This window comes from Dysidea avara, chromosome 13 (assembly GCF_963678975.1).
Source record: "Dysidea avara chromosome 13, odDysAvar1.4, whole genome shotgun sequence".
Lineage (NCBI taxonomy): Eukaryota > Metazoa > Porifera > Demospongiae > Dictyoceratida > Dysideidae > Dysidea > Dysidea avara.
Window position 1 is genome coordinate 5,423,852 of NC_089284.1, and position 16,728 is coordinate 5,440,579.

Genomic DNA, 16,728 nt, shown 5'->3' on the forward strand with positions numbered 1-16,728 from the left:
AGTATGAAGCTAGACTGGCATAGAGGTTATTGGGTTTTATAATGTTGAAATGTTAGTAAGGGAAGTATGAAGCTAGACTGGCATAGAGGTTTTCGGGTTTTATAATGTTGAAATCTTAGTAAGGGAAGTATGAAGCTAGACTGGCATAGAGGTTTTTGGGTTTTATAATGTTGAAATGTTAGTAAGGGAAGTATGAAGCTAGACTGGCATAGAGGTTTTTGGGTTTTGAGGGTTTTATAATGTTGAAATGTTAGTAAGGGAAGTATGAAGCTAGACTGACGTAGAGGTTTTTGGGTTTTGAGGGTTTTATAATGTTTAAATGCTAGTAAGGGAAGTATGAAGCTAGACTGACATAGAGGTTTTCGGGTTTTATAATGTTTAAATGTTAGTAAGGGAAGTATGAAGCTAGACTGGCATAGAGGTTTTTGGGTTTTATAATGTTGAAATGTTAGTAAGGGAAGTATGAAGCTAGACTGGCATAGAGGTTTTCGGGTTTTATAATGTTGAAATGTCAGTAGGGGAAGTATGAAGCTAGACTGACATAGAGGTTTTTGGGTTTTGAGGGTTTTATAATGTTGAAATGTTAGTAAGGGAAGTATGAAGCTAGACTGGCATAGAGGTTATTGGGTTTTATAATGTTGAAATGTTAGTAAGGGAAGTATGAAGCTAGACTGGCATAGAGGTTTTCGGGTTTTATAATGTTGAAATCTTAGTAAGGGAAGTATGAAGCTAGACTGGCATAGAGGTTTTTGGGTTTTATAATGTTGAAATGTTAGTAAGGGAAGTATGAAGCTAGACTGGCATAGAGGTTTTTGGGTTTTGAGGGTTTTATAATGTTGAAATGTTAGTAAGGGAAGTATGAAGCTAGACTGACGTAGAGGTTTTTGGGTTTTGAGGGTTTTATAATGTTTAAATGCTAGTAAGGGAAGTATGAAGCTAGACTGACATAGAGGTTTTCGGGTTTTATAATGTTTAAATGTTAGTAAGGGAAGTATGAAGCTAGACTGGCATAGAGGTTTTTGGGTTTTATAATGTTGAAATGTTAGTAAGGGAAGTATGAAGCTAGACTGGCATAGAGGTTTTCGGGTTTTATAATGTTGAAATGTCAGTAGGGGAAGTATGAAGCTAGACTGACATAGAGGTTTTTGGGTTTTGAGGGTTTTATAATGTTGAAATGTTAGTAAGGGAAGTATGAAGCTAGACTGGCATAGAGGTTTTTGGGTTTTATAATGTTGAAATGTTAGTAAGGGAAGTATGAAGCTAGACTGGCATAGAGGTTTTCGGGTTTTATAATGTTGAAATCTTAGTAAGGGAAGTATGAAGCTAGACTGGCATAGAGGTTTTTGGGTTTTATAATGTTGAAATGTTAGTAAGGGAAGTATGAAGCTAGACTGGCATAGAGGTTTTCGGGTTTTATAATGTTGAAATGTCAGTAGGGGAAGTATGAAGCTAGACTGACATAGAGGTTTTTGGGTTTTGAGGGTTTTATAATGTTGAAATGTTAGTAAGGGAAGTATGAAGCTAGACTGGCATAGAGGTTATTGGGTTTTATAATGTTGAAATGTTAGTAAGGGAAGTATGAAGCTAGACTGGCATAGAGGTTTTCGGGTTTTATAATGTTGAAATCTTAGTAAGGGAAGTATGAAGCTAGACTGGCATAGAGGTTTTTGGGTTTTATAATGTTGAAATGTTAGTAAGGGAAGTATGAAGCTAGACTGGCATAGAGGTTTTTGGGTTTTGAGGGTTTTATAATGTTGAAATGTTAGTAAGGGAAGTATGAAGCTAGACTGACGTAGAGGTTTTTGGGTTTTGAGGGTTTTATAATGTTTAAATGCTAGTAAGGGAAGTATGAAGCTAGACTGACATAGAGGTTTTCGGGTTTTATAATGTTTAAATGTTAGTAAGGGAAGTATGAAGCTAGACTGGCATAGAGGTTTTTGGGTTATATAATGTTGAAATGTTAGTAAGAGAAGTATGAAGCTAGACTGGCATAGAGGTTTTTGGATTTTATAATGTTTAAATGTTAGTAAAGGAAGTATGAAGCTAGACTGACATAGAGGTTTTCGGGTTTTATAATGTTTAAATGTTAGTAAGGGAAGTATGAAACTAGACTGGCATAGAGGTTTTTGGGTTTTATAATGTTGAAATGTTAGTAAGAGAAGTATGAAGCTAGACTGACATAGAGGTTTTTGGGTTTTATAATGTTTAAATGTTAGTAAGGGAAGTATGAAGCTAGACTGGCATAGAGGTTTTTGGGTTATATAATGTTGAAATGTTAGTAAGAGAAGTATGAAGCTAGACTGACATAGAGGTTTTTGGGTTTTATAATGTTTAAATGTTAGTAAGGGAAGTATGAAGCTAGACTGACATAGAGGTTTTCGGGTTTTATAATGTTTAAATGTTAGTAAGGGAAGTATGAAGCTAGACTGGCATAGAGGTTTTTGGGTTTTATAATGTTGAAATGTTAGTAAGAGAAGTATGAAGCTAGACTGACATAGAGGTTTTTGGGTTTTATAATGTTGAAATGTTAGTAAGGGAAGTATGAAGCTAGACTGACATAGAGGTTTTTGGGTTTTATAATGTTGAAATGTTAGTAAGGGAAGTATGAAGCTAGACTGACATAAAGGTTTTTGGGTTTTATAATGTTGAAATGTTAGTAAGGGAAGTATGAAGCTAGACTGACATAGAGGTTTTTGGGTTTTGAGGGTTTTATAATGTTGAAATGTTAGTAAGGGAAGTATGAAGCTAGACTGACATAGAGGTTTTCGGGTTTTATAATGTTTTAATGGTAGTAAGGGAAGTATGAAGCTAGACTGAAATAGAGGTTTTTGAGTTTTGAGGGTTTTATAATGTTTAAATGTTAGTAAGGGAAGTATGAAGCTAGACTGACATAGAGGTTTTTGGGTTTTGAGGGTTTTATAATGTTGAAATGTTAGTAAGGGAAGTATGAAGCTAGACTGACATAGAGGTTTTCGGGTTTTATAATGTTTTAATGTTAGTAAGGGAAGTATGAAGCTAGACTGACATAGAGGTTTTTGAGTTTTGAGAGTTTTATAATGTTTAAATGTTAGTAAGGGAAGTATGAAGCTAGACTGACATAAAGGTTTTTGGGTTTTGAGGGTTTTATAATGTTGAAATGTTAGTAGGAGAAGTATGAAGCTAGACTGACATAGAGGTTTTTGGGTTTTGAGGGTTTTATAATGTTGAAATGTTAGTAAGGGAAGTATGAAGCTAGACTGGCATAAAGGTTTTTGGGTTTTGAGGGTTTTATAATGTTGAAATGTTAGTAGGAGAAGTATGAAGCTAGACTGACATAGAGGTTTTTGGGTTTTGAGGGTTTTATAATGTTGAAATGTTAGTAAGGGAAGTATGAAGCTAGACTGAAATAGAGGTTTTTGGGTTTTGAGGGTTTTATAATGTTGAAATGTTAGTAAGGGAAGTATGAAGCTAGACTGACATAGAGGTTTTCAGGTTTTGAGGGTTTTATAATGTTGAAATGTTAGTAAGGGAAGTATGAAGCTAGACTGAAATAGAGGTTTTTGGGTTTTGAGGGTTTTATAATGTTGAAATGTTAGTAAGGGAAGTATGAAGCTAGACTGACATAGAGGTTTTTGGGTTTTGAGGGTTTTATAATGTTGAAATGTTAGTAAGGGAAGTATGAAGCTAGACTGAAATAGAGGTTTTTGGGTTTTGAGGGTTTTATAATGTTGAAATGTTAGTAAGGGAAGTATGAAGCTAGACTGACATAGAGGTTTTCAGGTTTTGAGGGTTTTATAATGTTGAAATGTTAGTAAGGGAAGTATGAAGCTAGAGGTTTTCGGGTTTCGAGGGTTTTATAATGTTGAAATTTTAGTAAGGGAAGTATGAAGCTAGACTGACATAGAGGTTTTCGAGGGTTTTATAATGTTGGAATGTTAGTAAGGGAAGTATGAAGCTAGACTGACATAAAGGTTTTTAGGTTTTTAAAGATTAAAAATTTAATGCTTTGTAAGGCGATGCTTTTGGTTGGAAAACTTGACATTTTTGCCAACCAAGTGTTTGTAAGATATAAATATTATCAAGGGAAGTATATACAGCTTGGCTTGCCGAGAGGTTTCTGGGTTTTGAAGGTTGCATGACTTTTGTGTGTGCAAGGTAAATCAGAATTCAAAACAAAGTGACTAGAGAATTTTCTCCAGAACTGAAGTAATTGCATGCCATGCATTGAGGAATGAGTGAGAACTAAGCATATTGAGTATACACAGGGACTTATAGAGTTAGCACAAGTGATATTGAACTACACAATGATGAATTTGTATATATATATATATATATATATCTCACTGTTGCATACGTATATTACTATAAAGAATGTTCAGTGCAATGGTGTACTTTTAGTTGTATTGGCCTTCTATTGTTTGCATAACAGAATGAGATATATTTGTTCCTTCTCTTCACCATTCTATGTAGGAAGAAGTGATGATGACGCTTTCCCATTGAGCATACAATCTTCTTGTACCTGGAGATCCACGCGAAAGTTTGCTCACAGCTCATAGTATTAAAGTCACTGTGATCATCCTTAAGTTTGCTTGGATGATACCTTTCATGGCACTTTTTATCCTTATGATTCTTTATATGTAGAGAATCAATTATTTTATTTACATCAAGCCAAAGGTGGCTAAGATCTCCTGGAAGTGGAAGTGGCTGTCTAGCAACTCGAAGATTATCCACATGACACATGTTATCATAGGAAATGGTTATCTTTTTTCATTCTTCTCTACTCAATTTTCCCAGTGCTGCAACCATCCAAGAAAGCGCTATTAGAAACACCTGGGCAGGGCCTTCAGACCTACAGTTTAGATAACATAGATGCACATTCAAATCATTGTTATAGCAATATGAAAGGATGAAAGTCAAGTTTCTTTACCAATGATGCAGCATGCATCATATTAATTTTTCATGAATAGGAAATGTGTTGACCATGTAAAATTATTAAGATATAATTATTATGCTTACATGATCATACATGGATTACTAGCTCAAATCAGTTGTAAATATCAGCAGATAAAAGGGGGCTAGTTGTAAATGACTTTTGGCTAGTTGTGGCTATCATGTATAGTCAAAGTTATGTATGTGCACGTGTTTACCCTTATATGGTCCCTGGAGTGGTTTGACTGAAATTGTCTTCATATCCAATCTTGAGATAGCTACCTAGCTATTTTTCAAAAATTTCTCTTTTGTGGTTGCTCCATCATTTAATTCAAAAATGCTTAATTTTAATCTTTCTTTTCTAAAAGTCCACTAATAAACACATAAAGAAAATCGCCTTTAAACATAGCTTCAGCTTAACTACTATGTATGTAGCTTTTAATTTGTCTCTTTCAGCCACTATTTCAGATCTCATTTCTCTCAAAAATTGTTTCCAGATTCAATCTCATCACAACTAAAATTTCCTATAGGAAGCATTCACCCAGACCCCCAATTGGTGAAGACTTCTCTTAGCCTCCCAAGCATGACAGTACAGAATGCAGAATAATGTACGTACCTTGAACAATATTATTATTATTACTGTATTCCAGCCGCCAACCCTCAGGTTTAGGGTAGTTGCAAAAAAAGTATTTGGCCACTGGTAAATATTATTTTTATTATTACATAATAGCAGTGTATAATTAGCTATCAGTGGGATTTTAGGAATTTTCAGAAGGGGTGTCAGTTTTATATAACAAACATCCATTGGTAGCTAGAAATGTATAAAATCACCCCGAAACATTGTTTCATATGTAGTTGAATCTTACCATTCCAGGCCTTTGCAGAAAGATTTAAAGTCTTAAAATAGCTTGTAATCATTAAAACAACAGTTTAGTAGACATTGATGTTAATGATTTATTCACATGGTCATCAGGAATTACCAGAAGACATGCATGAATTAAAACTTTTACAAGCACCATTCTTCCTGTTTGTTATGAAGTAATTTTTTCTGTTACCGTGTAGTGAATGCACAACATGTTATTGAATCATGCTCCTTAAACAATTTCAAGGCCAAGCTGGATACATATTGGACAGACGACATGTACATATTTGTATAATGAGTTGGTGCACAGGCTATATTGCCAAAATCTTAAATAGAACGATAATTATTTTAATAGGCGCTAAACACTGTAGTTGCATTTTTTGGTGATTTTAAAGGGACTAATGTATGAAAGTTGTCCATTTTTCACTACACAATGAGTAATTAATCTCTCGACTTTATTGCTTGCTAATTCAGTAAATTAATTGTGTGGCATGTGCACTTTTCAGAGGGGTTTCAGTCAAAACCATTGCAGCCCCCTGTATCCGCCACTGATTATAGTATCACTAATTTATTAATCTGAGAAAAGTCATGGAATTTAGGACCAAGTACCCCAGCATAGTATTACTGATTATTATGTATTGTGAAATTACTTACTGATATAGGGGTTGCCATGAGTCTCCTCCACGAACAACAAAAAAGTGACCACGGCTCCACTTTTGCAGTTGTCTTTTAGCTCCAGTATCTTTATTGCAAACTGGTACATAATCATCTTTATGTTTGATGTCAAGTTGAGCACCTAGCTGGGGATATGATTTTACCGCTGACATTACACCTACAATAGAAACAACATGAGGAATATGTATATATATATATATATATATATATATATATATATAATTGTACTTAAACTGAAAAAAAAACTATTTTATGGCTACGTTTAAAACTTTAAATTACAAAATGTATGGTAAATTGAAGTATGGGAATTTAGGGGTTAATTAATTAATAAAGCTGTGCATTTTCACCTAGTAGAACAGATGCAGGCATGGGAAGATATAATAGCATGCATATGTAAGTATCACATGTATGTATTACTACACATAAAAGACTAATTATGATATTTGTGGATGTTTATACATATATACATGATTATAAAACATGCCTTGACAATCTGCAGCTGACATGTATGCTTGACTAGCTATAGCACCAGATGATCCAATCATCTTATCTTCTATACTTGCAGGCTGTTGCATATTTCTGTTTTTTTTTGCTTCTCAGAATCGTCCATATCGGCATCTATTGTAAATTATTTTGTTAGCATATTTTGTGGTCACAATTTAATGTATATAGAAAACCCCATAAATAAACTAAAACAACATTTCGTAGAAAAACAAGGTAAAATTTATTGCAAAGCTGTTTTTAAAGCACGGAAGTATATGAAGCCATATGATTTCCTACTAATGCCTACTTATTCAGTACAACCATACTTATCACACATAAGGAAGTTGTAATACGGTGTATATATACGTGACTGGGTTTTGACAAATGGTTCCAAATCACACATTTTTATTTCAGTATATTTATTACTGCCACATAAGCAATGTTACATTTTCCATAATATTTCAAATCAAACATGGTTAAATTACTGATTATGATATTAGAAATACCTGGAAATAGGTATGCATATATAGAAATATCATTAAATACATGAAGAAATACACTGGATTTCATGTGTGGTTTGGAACTGTTTTTAAAAATTTGATCACATATGTCTAGTATCTTTGTACATTGTTACTTGCAATACTTAGTGTGTATGTATTACTGCACATAAATACAGTATAAGACTAAAATGATGTTTTGTGGTTGTATATACATACATACATACAGTAGCTATGCAATTACAAAACTTACCTTTCCAATCTGCAGCTGACATGTGTGCTTGGCTAGCTATAGAACCAGATGATCCAATCGTCTTACCTTCTACACTTGTAGATTGTTGTGTACTTCTTTCTTTTTGCTTCTCAGAATCATCCATCCCTATTGCACAGTAATTATATACGTGGCATATTATGTGATTGCAATTTAATCATAATCCCTATGAACCCAAATAAAAGCAAGATCAATTCTGTATGCGTACATACGTAAGAAACTTGCACAAGGGTGTCAGAGTAGGTGTGACCAGTGAGGCCAGAGCCTCACCACTTTTTGGCTGGAATAAAATAAAACTTGCAAACTTGATGAAGCTAAGACTAAAAGTAGTGAACATGCAATACTTAGCATATATGTAATGGCAACAATTGACAGAAACAACACTTATTAAACCTGTTTTCGCTCAAAACAGTTTCATGTCGACTGTGTCTGTATTAAGCACTTCTAAAATAATTATCATTATGTTTAGGTTTGGATTTGTGTCTGCTTTAGAAACATTTCTTACGCTTTATTTCTTATTGGTAAACTCAAATGGTAAGATTTAAGTGTTAAACAGGTACTTTTTGATCACTGACCAGTTTTATCATTGAAAACTGCCAGGTAGTTAGCTAAGTAGCTAGCACCATTCACACAGTATTCCAGTCCAAAACTGCATATCTCAAAATGTGTAATTTCAAATTTTTCCTGGGGGACATGCCCCCCAGACTGAGCCGTACCACTTTCACTTTTACTCTGATGCCCCTGAACGTGCATAGTGATAGCCCATATAGTTTTACAAAGTCCATGAATGTTTATCAATGACAAGGTCAGTATCTAAGGATTCTAATCATGCTAGGAATTAAATCAAACCCTTAAGCTTGCAAAAATTATTATATATAATGACCGGCACATAATTAATGCACTGTATACCATGACTAATACTTCTGTGTATATACTGTATACCTTTGGTGTTAGCACTAGCACAGTACTTCAAGTATTCCCTTAACTTTGTAGGAATGTTCCTGTCACTGGCATCTATGCAATGATCTTTACAAAATGCTTTACCAAACTTTGGCTCATTAGGACACGCATCCACATAATGCAATTGGCCGGAGAATCCAGAAATATCTTTTGGAACACGGAACATGCAAACAGGATACACCAGTTTCCAGTTCCCATCAAATGACCACAACTTTCCACATCCTAAAATGCATAATTATGATCAAGGTTTATATATTACACAGCACATAACATGCATAAAATTGATAATTTTATTGCTTAATCTTTAAATGATATGGATATATTGTGGAATATGACTCTCATTGCATATTACAATTTTTTTTCTGGCTAATCCAACTGCAGGCAAAATAGCAAACAAGGCAGCTAGCTCACTGAAGGCTTGTTCATATCACACTAGTACTGCAGTTTGCTATGAACTCGTGTAAGATTCTCAATGAAGCTATTATCTAATCAAAAACAGCCAAGCTGTAAAAAAGGAGTGCGGCCCTTGAAAAGGCTATGGTGAAAAAAGATGTGAAATCCAAGGTGGCGGCCAAGAAATGGCTGTGATGGTAGGTTAATGGTAAAAATTTTAATAACGACAATTCAGGTGAATTTGGTGCCGCTTGGTCAATTGGCACAAAATTCACCTGAATTGTCTTTATTAAAATTTTTACCATTAACCTACCATCACAGCCATTTCTTGGCCGCCACCTTGGATTTCACATCTTTTTTCACCATAGCCTTTTCAAGGGCCGCACTCCTTTTTTACAGCTTGGCTGTTTTTGATTAGATTTCACTTCTTTTTGTATTTGTATACCCCAAAGCCGGCCTATGGCCAGCTTTGGGGTTTTTTAACCTAAATATTTTTCTTTACCACAGGAAAAAGAAAAAGATGAAGCAGATTTTATAAATACTCTAACTCATTCTGATTTTATCAGTAAATGTACAAATTATATATATAATGTATATATCAAGAGTTCATAATATAAAAAGAGAGCATATATTTATTACATGTCAATTAATCCCCACAGGATAATTTGCAGCTGATCTCTCTACTGGGTGACTTGAAATGTAGCTGAACTCTCTACAGGGTGATCTGCTTGTATGTAGATGAACTCTTTACAGGATTCTCTCTACAGGGTGACTTGACTCTAGCTGAACTCTCTGCAGGGTTATCTGTTTGTAGTTGAATTCTCTACATGGTGATTTGTTTGCAGCTGATGAACTCTCTACAAGGTAACTTCTTCTAGCTGATCTGTCTACAGGGTGACTTGTTTCTAGCTGGTCTCTCTACAGGGCGATTTGTTTGTAGCTGAATTCTCTACAGGGTGATGTGTTTGCAGCTGAACTCTCTACATGATGGTTGCTTTGTAGCTGAACTCTCTAAAAAGTGACTTCTTCTAGCTGAACTCTCTACAGGGTGATCTTTTCATAGCTGAACTCTCTACAGGATGATTTGTTTGCAGCTGAACTCTCTGCATGATGATTTCTTTGTAGCTGAACTCTCTACAGGGTGATTTGTTTGTAGCTGAAATCCCTACAAGGTAACTTCTTCTAGCTGATCTTTCTACAGGGCGATTTGTTTGTAGCTGAGTTCTCTACAGGGTGTTTGTTTGCAGCTGAATTCTCTACGTGGTGGTTTCTTTATAGCTGAACTCTCTACAAGGTGACTTCTTCTAGCTGATCTCTCTACAGGGTGATTTGTTTGTAGCTGAACTCTCTACAGGTGATTTGTTTGTAGCTGAACTCTCTACAAGGTGATACTTCTAGGTGATCTCTCTACAGGATGACTTGTTTCTAACTGAACTCTCAACAGGGTAATCTGTTCATAGCCGAACTTTCTACTGGGTGATTTGTTTGTAGCTGAACTCTCTACATGGTGGTTTCTTTGTAGCTGAACTCTCTACAAGGTAATTTCTTCTAGCTGAACTCTCTACAGGGTGACTTGTTTCTAGCTGATCTCTCTGCAGGGTGATCTGTTCATAGCTGAACTTTCTACAGGGTGATTTGTTTGTAGCTAAACTCTCAACATGGTAGTTTCTTTGTAGCTGAATTCTCTACAATGTAACTTCTTCTAGCTGAACTCTCTACAAGGTGACTTGTTTTCTAGCTGATCTCTCTACAGGGTGACTTGTTTCTAGCTGAACTCTCTACAGGTGATTTGTTTGTAGCTGAACTCTCTACATGATGGCTTTGTTGTAGCTGAACTCTCTACAAGGTAACTTCTTCTAGCTGATCTTTTTACAGGGCATATTTGTTTGTAGCTGAGTTCTCTACAGGGTGATTTGTTTGCAGCTGAACTCTCTACATGGGAGTTTCATTGTAACTGAACTCTCTACAATGTGACTTCTTCTAGCTGAACTCTCTACAGGGTGACTTGTTTCTAGCTGATCTCTCTACAGGGTGACTTGTTTCTAGCTGAACTCTCTACAGGTGATTTGTTTGCAGCTGAACTATGGTTTCTTTGTAGCTGAACTCTCTACAAGGTAACTTCTTCTAGCTGATCTTTCTACAGGGTGATTTGTTTGTAGCTGAATTCTCTACAAGGTGATTTATTTGCAGCTGAACTCTCTACAAGGTGACTTCTTCTAGCTGAACTCTCTACAGAGTGATTGATTTTTTTTTTGCAGCTGAACTCTCTACATGGTGGTAGCTTTGTAGCTGAACTCTCTAAAAGGTGACTTGTTCTAGCTGAACTCTCTACAGGGTGATCTTTTCATAGCTGAACTCTCTACAAGATGATTTGTTTGCAGCTGAACTCTCTACATGATGATTTCATTGTAGCTGAACTCTCTACAGGGTGATTTGTTTGTAGCTGAGTTCTCTACAGGGTGATTTGTTTGCAGCTGAACTCTCTACATGGTAGTTTCTTTGTAGCTGATCTCTCTACAATGTGACTTCTTCTAGCTGAACTCTCTACAAGGTGACTTGTTTCTAGCTGATCTCTCTACAGGGTGATTTGTTTCTAGCTGAACTCTCTACAGGGGGTTTGTTTGCAGCTGAACTCTCTACACGGTAACTTCTTCTACCTGATCTTTCTACAGGGTGATTTGTTTGTAGCTGAATTCTCTACAGGGTGACTTGTTTCTAGCTGATCTCTGTACAGGGTGACTTGTTCCTGCTGAACTCTCTACAGGTGATTTGTTTGCAGCTGAACTCTCTTACATGGTGGTTTCTTTGTAGCTGAACTCTCTACAAGGTTACTTCTTCTAGCTGATCTCTCTACAACATGACTTGTTTCTAACTGAACTCTCTACAGTGTGATCTGTTCATAGCGGAACTTTCTACTGGGTGATTTGTTTGTAGCTGAACTCTTTGCATGATTGTTTCTTTGTAACTGAACTCTCTACAAGGTAACTTCTTCTAGCTGATCTCTCTACAGGGCAATTTGTTTGAGCTGAACTCTCTACATGATGGTTTCTTTGTAGCTGAACTCTCTATTAGGTACCTTCTTCTGACTGATCTGAATACAGGGTAACTTTTTGTAGCTGAATTCCCTACAGAATAACTTGCAATGTAATATAATTGAGTAAATTATAAATGCAGCTGAATGCTTTATTAGGGTGACTGTTCTATTAGAGTATCTCGATCTCGCATTTGTTACACGTAGTTGCCTTTCGAATCATAACTCAGTGGTTTGTAATCCGATTCTTCTGTACTACTGCAAGGACTTTCTATGATGATTATTCCAGCTACATACTGATTTTCAGCTCATTGCTCTAAGCGGTTTGCCTGATAGACACGAAAACTAATAGTTTTTTATTCATAAAAATCGATCGCGTAATTTTGACACAGGTCGGGTTTTGTGTCATATCTCCGTGGTCTTTATCCCGATTCCTTTCAAACCACAAAAAGGCACTCCTACGATGGTTGCTCCATCTACATAGCAATTTTCAACTGATTCCTCAAAGGAGTTTACCCTGTAGGCGTGACAGACCTTCGACCTTATTTTACGCAAATAATCGGTCATAACTCCGTGAATGTTCATCGGATTCCTACCACAGTTGGTACAGAGATCCGCCTTAATGAGCCCTTTAAGTGTGCCAAATGTCAGCCCGATCCGAGTCCGCATTCGTGTTTTATGGCCGATTTTGCGAAGTGTGCGAAATGAAGAAGTAGAAGAAAAAAACGAAGAAATTAAAACGAAATTTTGTTCGCTCGTATCTCGGAAATGGCTGGAGCGATTTTCTTCAAATTTGGTGTGTAGACTCCCCTTACTGGCCGGCACCTCTCTAGCAAATTTGGTTCCAATCGGATAAGGGATCACAGAGCTACATAGGTGTGAAAATTGCGTTTTCTTTCTTCCTGTTAATATACTCACGGGTGGCACGCCGGCTTCTTGGGCCGCACGACACACTACCGTGTGTCTTGATACTATGTATAATTATGTGTGTTTCCATACATACCACATATCCCCACCTCTCTTTTTGCATTCCTCTGTGCACTCGTTGTGTTCATAAACATGTTCTGCTCTTTCCTTATCAATTTTATCCATTAAAGTTTCTCTTGAATCAATTGTGTGAATATAAAATCAATTCCATCTCTTTCTTGTAATTCATTTTCAACTTCGCTATTCCAAAAGGCTTCAGCCAAAGATTTTCGATGTAGCTCGTGTGGGCAAAGTTGTATTTCAGTATCTTCAACTGTAACACATTAGTGCAATAAAACATATGTATAATGTGGGCACACACACAAACACACGCACACACACGTACGTCCACATGCACGACCACACACAATAGCTAGATGCTTCATATAATATGTGTGCATGACTTTACAAACAACATACACAGCTTACAAAAAAACTGAATACTGAATAATTATTACATTAAGCTACATTAATGTCATCCATAGAACATTATGAAAGCATCAGCTATATGATTAGCATCTAATTTTCATACCGAGCTTCATAGGATGCAGACGAAAATAATCTTTTGCATAGTTCAATTCTCTGGAAGCAATTAATGACTCTCTGACTCCTTCATTGTAGGTTTCAGTAGCACCTTCCAAAGAACTCCAGGTGTGGTGACTGTAAAAGGAGTAATACACAGAGCAATACTGCCAACAAACTCTATTATACAATTATAGCTCTAGTTAGATTGAATAGTGCAAAGTATTTTTTGCATTGGTGGGTCATACATGTAATATAGCTATTATATACCACTTTGACACCTCAGATCAAAGGAAACCACAGGGTTATATATCACATATTTCCCTGACCACAGGGTGATATCTAGATATCGCCCTGTGGTTAGGGCAATATCATGATATAGCCCTGACCACAACTGCCTTTGATGCTGAGGCAGCTACAAAGCATCAGTTCCCTTTGATTATTTATATAGAGATACTTAAAGGTTTACATTGTGGTTTTGAGTTAGAGCTGCTTAAAGTTTTGTATTGTGGGTTTGAGTTAAACATGTTGATTTAGTTAGGGGCATTGTTGTGAAGTAAAAAGAATTGAATGAGTCAGCATTGCATAGTTCAGTTACTAAGAATCACTAAATAATCATTTTTGCAATGTGGGGCCCGGATTGTTTTTCTACAGAGTACATTTCAACTGCATGAAAAGATGCCTCAAACATTCACAACCTATATGTCTAAGTGTTTACTTTACTAGCTTAGGTAACTTTATTCATCCACAAAGTGGTTATTTGGTTTAAAATGGTATCACTACAACCAGTGAAACCCACAATCATTTCTTTTCTGTGCCCACAATTTAAATCCACAATCGATTTTTGCAAACCTCTGTATAAAAGTAATGTGGTGAATGCAGGTTTGTCTTCCTTCACCTATTAGGTGAGCATGCCAGAGTGGTATATATTACTTATACCATGGCCACTCGGGATTTGCCTAATATATATGCCCTCGGGCTTGGGCATATATATCAGGCAAATCCCTTGTGGCCATGGTATAACTATTAAATAATACACTGGCACAACTACTTTGATGATGATGACTGTAAATTTGGAAAGGATTTCACAAGGAATTGTTATACTCTAATATACTGTACTCTGATCAGTCAAAGCAGAAGTCATAAGCCTATAGAAATTTGCAGTTGGTCACAAGAAAAGCATGGTTTGTAAGAATGATACTTTTGATGTAAATTTACAGATCAAGAGTCAAGAACAATTTTCTGTAAAAGTCAGGTCAAGACACAGAAACACTGTCCTAATTATAGTTATACTATGAAGCAAGGAGAATAATTACATAAATTTTTTCTCAAGGCCAATGTGTCACAAAGATAAAGCAAATCAGCATAAAAAGCCAGGATATAAGTTGACACACAGCACAAAGGTACAGCAACAGCATGCCAGATCAATACAAAAGTTTGCCTATTTAGCCTATAGGTTACAAAGACAACAATTGAGTTTAGCTCCAGAATTATTAAAATTTATCATTTTCTGAAAGGTAAGTGCTGACTATATCATTTCTCTTCAATAAAATGAAATAAAGAGTACACATTAAGTCAACTAAACTGGCAATTTATATGATGCTCTTCTAATGATTTCTACCTCATTGGAAAAGACATGATGACTTTTGAGCACAATGACTCAACCCCTTATGATTCATATACATAATACTTGTACTTACAGTGCTAAAAATAATAGATCATACCACTGACCATATAAGGTAGAAAATGTCATGTCTTTATGGGATAGTGCATTTATACATCAGACTTCAACTGCCTGATCACATACCCTCCAACATAGTGTACAGCATTCTCTTCTCCATACGTTAAGCCATAGGTTAAGCCAATATCCTCAATGACATCATCTAAAGTATCAGTAGCAGAGAATACAGGTGTTAACTTGTTCTCAATTATTCTCTCAAATATTACACCAGTGATGTGTTGGTATAGCAGTGGTGAGAGCAATCTGATTCCTAATTCAGATGCAAACAGTTCCCACTTCTCTGAAAACTGTAATGATGATGTAAGCTCGTGGAATTTGATCCACATCTTCTCCTTGCTAAATTTCTGAGCACTCACTTGTGCAGAACTAACAATAGCAGCTAAGCTCTTATATAGCCAAGCTGCAAAGGATTGTTGTGCTTGAAACTGAGTATCATCAGGCTGGCTAAAAGTATGCACAACACTTTTTGCTTCCTCTAAACACGTCAGTGCTTCTTTTGTAGCGATTTCAAAGTAGGGGTCTGTTAGAACACCAGCAATCGTTTCTTGAAGTATCTGTAAGTGTTCACAGTTCCTGTGAAATATAATAGTGAACACATATAACAATGATAATAGTCAACATAGCTAGCTACACAATAAGAATTATATTGTACAAACGTTGTAAGGTCACTTGGCAAACTTCTCTCCGCTGAATCAGAGCTTGCCATTCACAGTGTAGTTTAAAACGAAGTTCAAGAAACTGATTGTGGTACTGGCATGATGTTGTATAGCTTTTGTCACTATGCGTTTGTTTATTTTTATGGTTGGGACACGGATAGAAGTGTGACAACTGGACGTTTCCAATCCCGGGTATGACTATACTATCTATGCCATAGATAATATACTATGATCCCACAATCATTACTTCGTTACTAATGACAACCAACAAGAACCCACAATCGATTTTTTGTCTTATGTTTAATCACCCACTGTAGGTGCCACTGATAACTTGTAAAGGCAGTCTCAGCAATGGTGAGTTGCAAGCTTCAATTTGAGAAAGCGTTCCGTTCCGTGGTTTAGTCCATCATTCCGTTTCGTAAAATAGACCCCACCCCCTAATGACCTGGAAGAAGGTTGAGTGAGCTTTAAAAGCCACAAGTAGCCATACCTGAACTAATCATTCCTGTTCTTTTAGTGCATGCAAGCATTCCGTCCTCAATGAAACTGGAGTGCACTGTGTATCAGTTTAGCGCGCCCCGGCCTGCACAAGCCCCGGCGTTACCCCCCCGCCATATCTGTGCATGCGACCCACACCGGTACACACCTGGGCGATGCATTTTTGACATTAATTACTCCTCATAACTACGCGGTGTCTAATTCCCTGGGTACGTTATCCACAATCAAGGTGCGTTATTGCTGTGCAGATGATACTCATATCAAA

General features: G+C 36.3%; 1 pseudogene; it reads right to left on the reverse strand.

Moving 5' to 3' along the window:
- Positions 1-16,015, reverse strand: part of LOC136243430 (uncharacterized) — a 29,181-nt pseudogene extending 13,166 nt beyond the window's left edge.
- Positions 16,016-16,728: the final 713 nt, after the last annotated feature.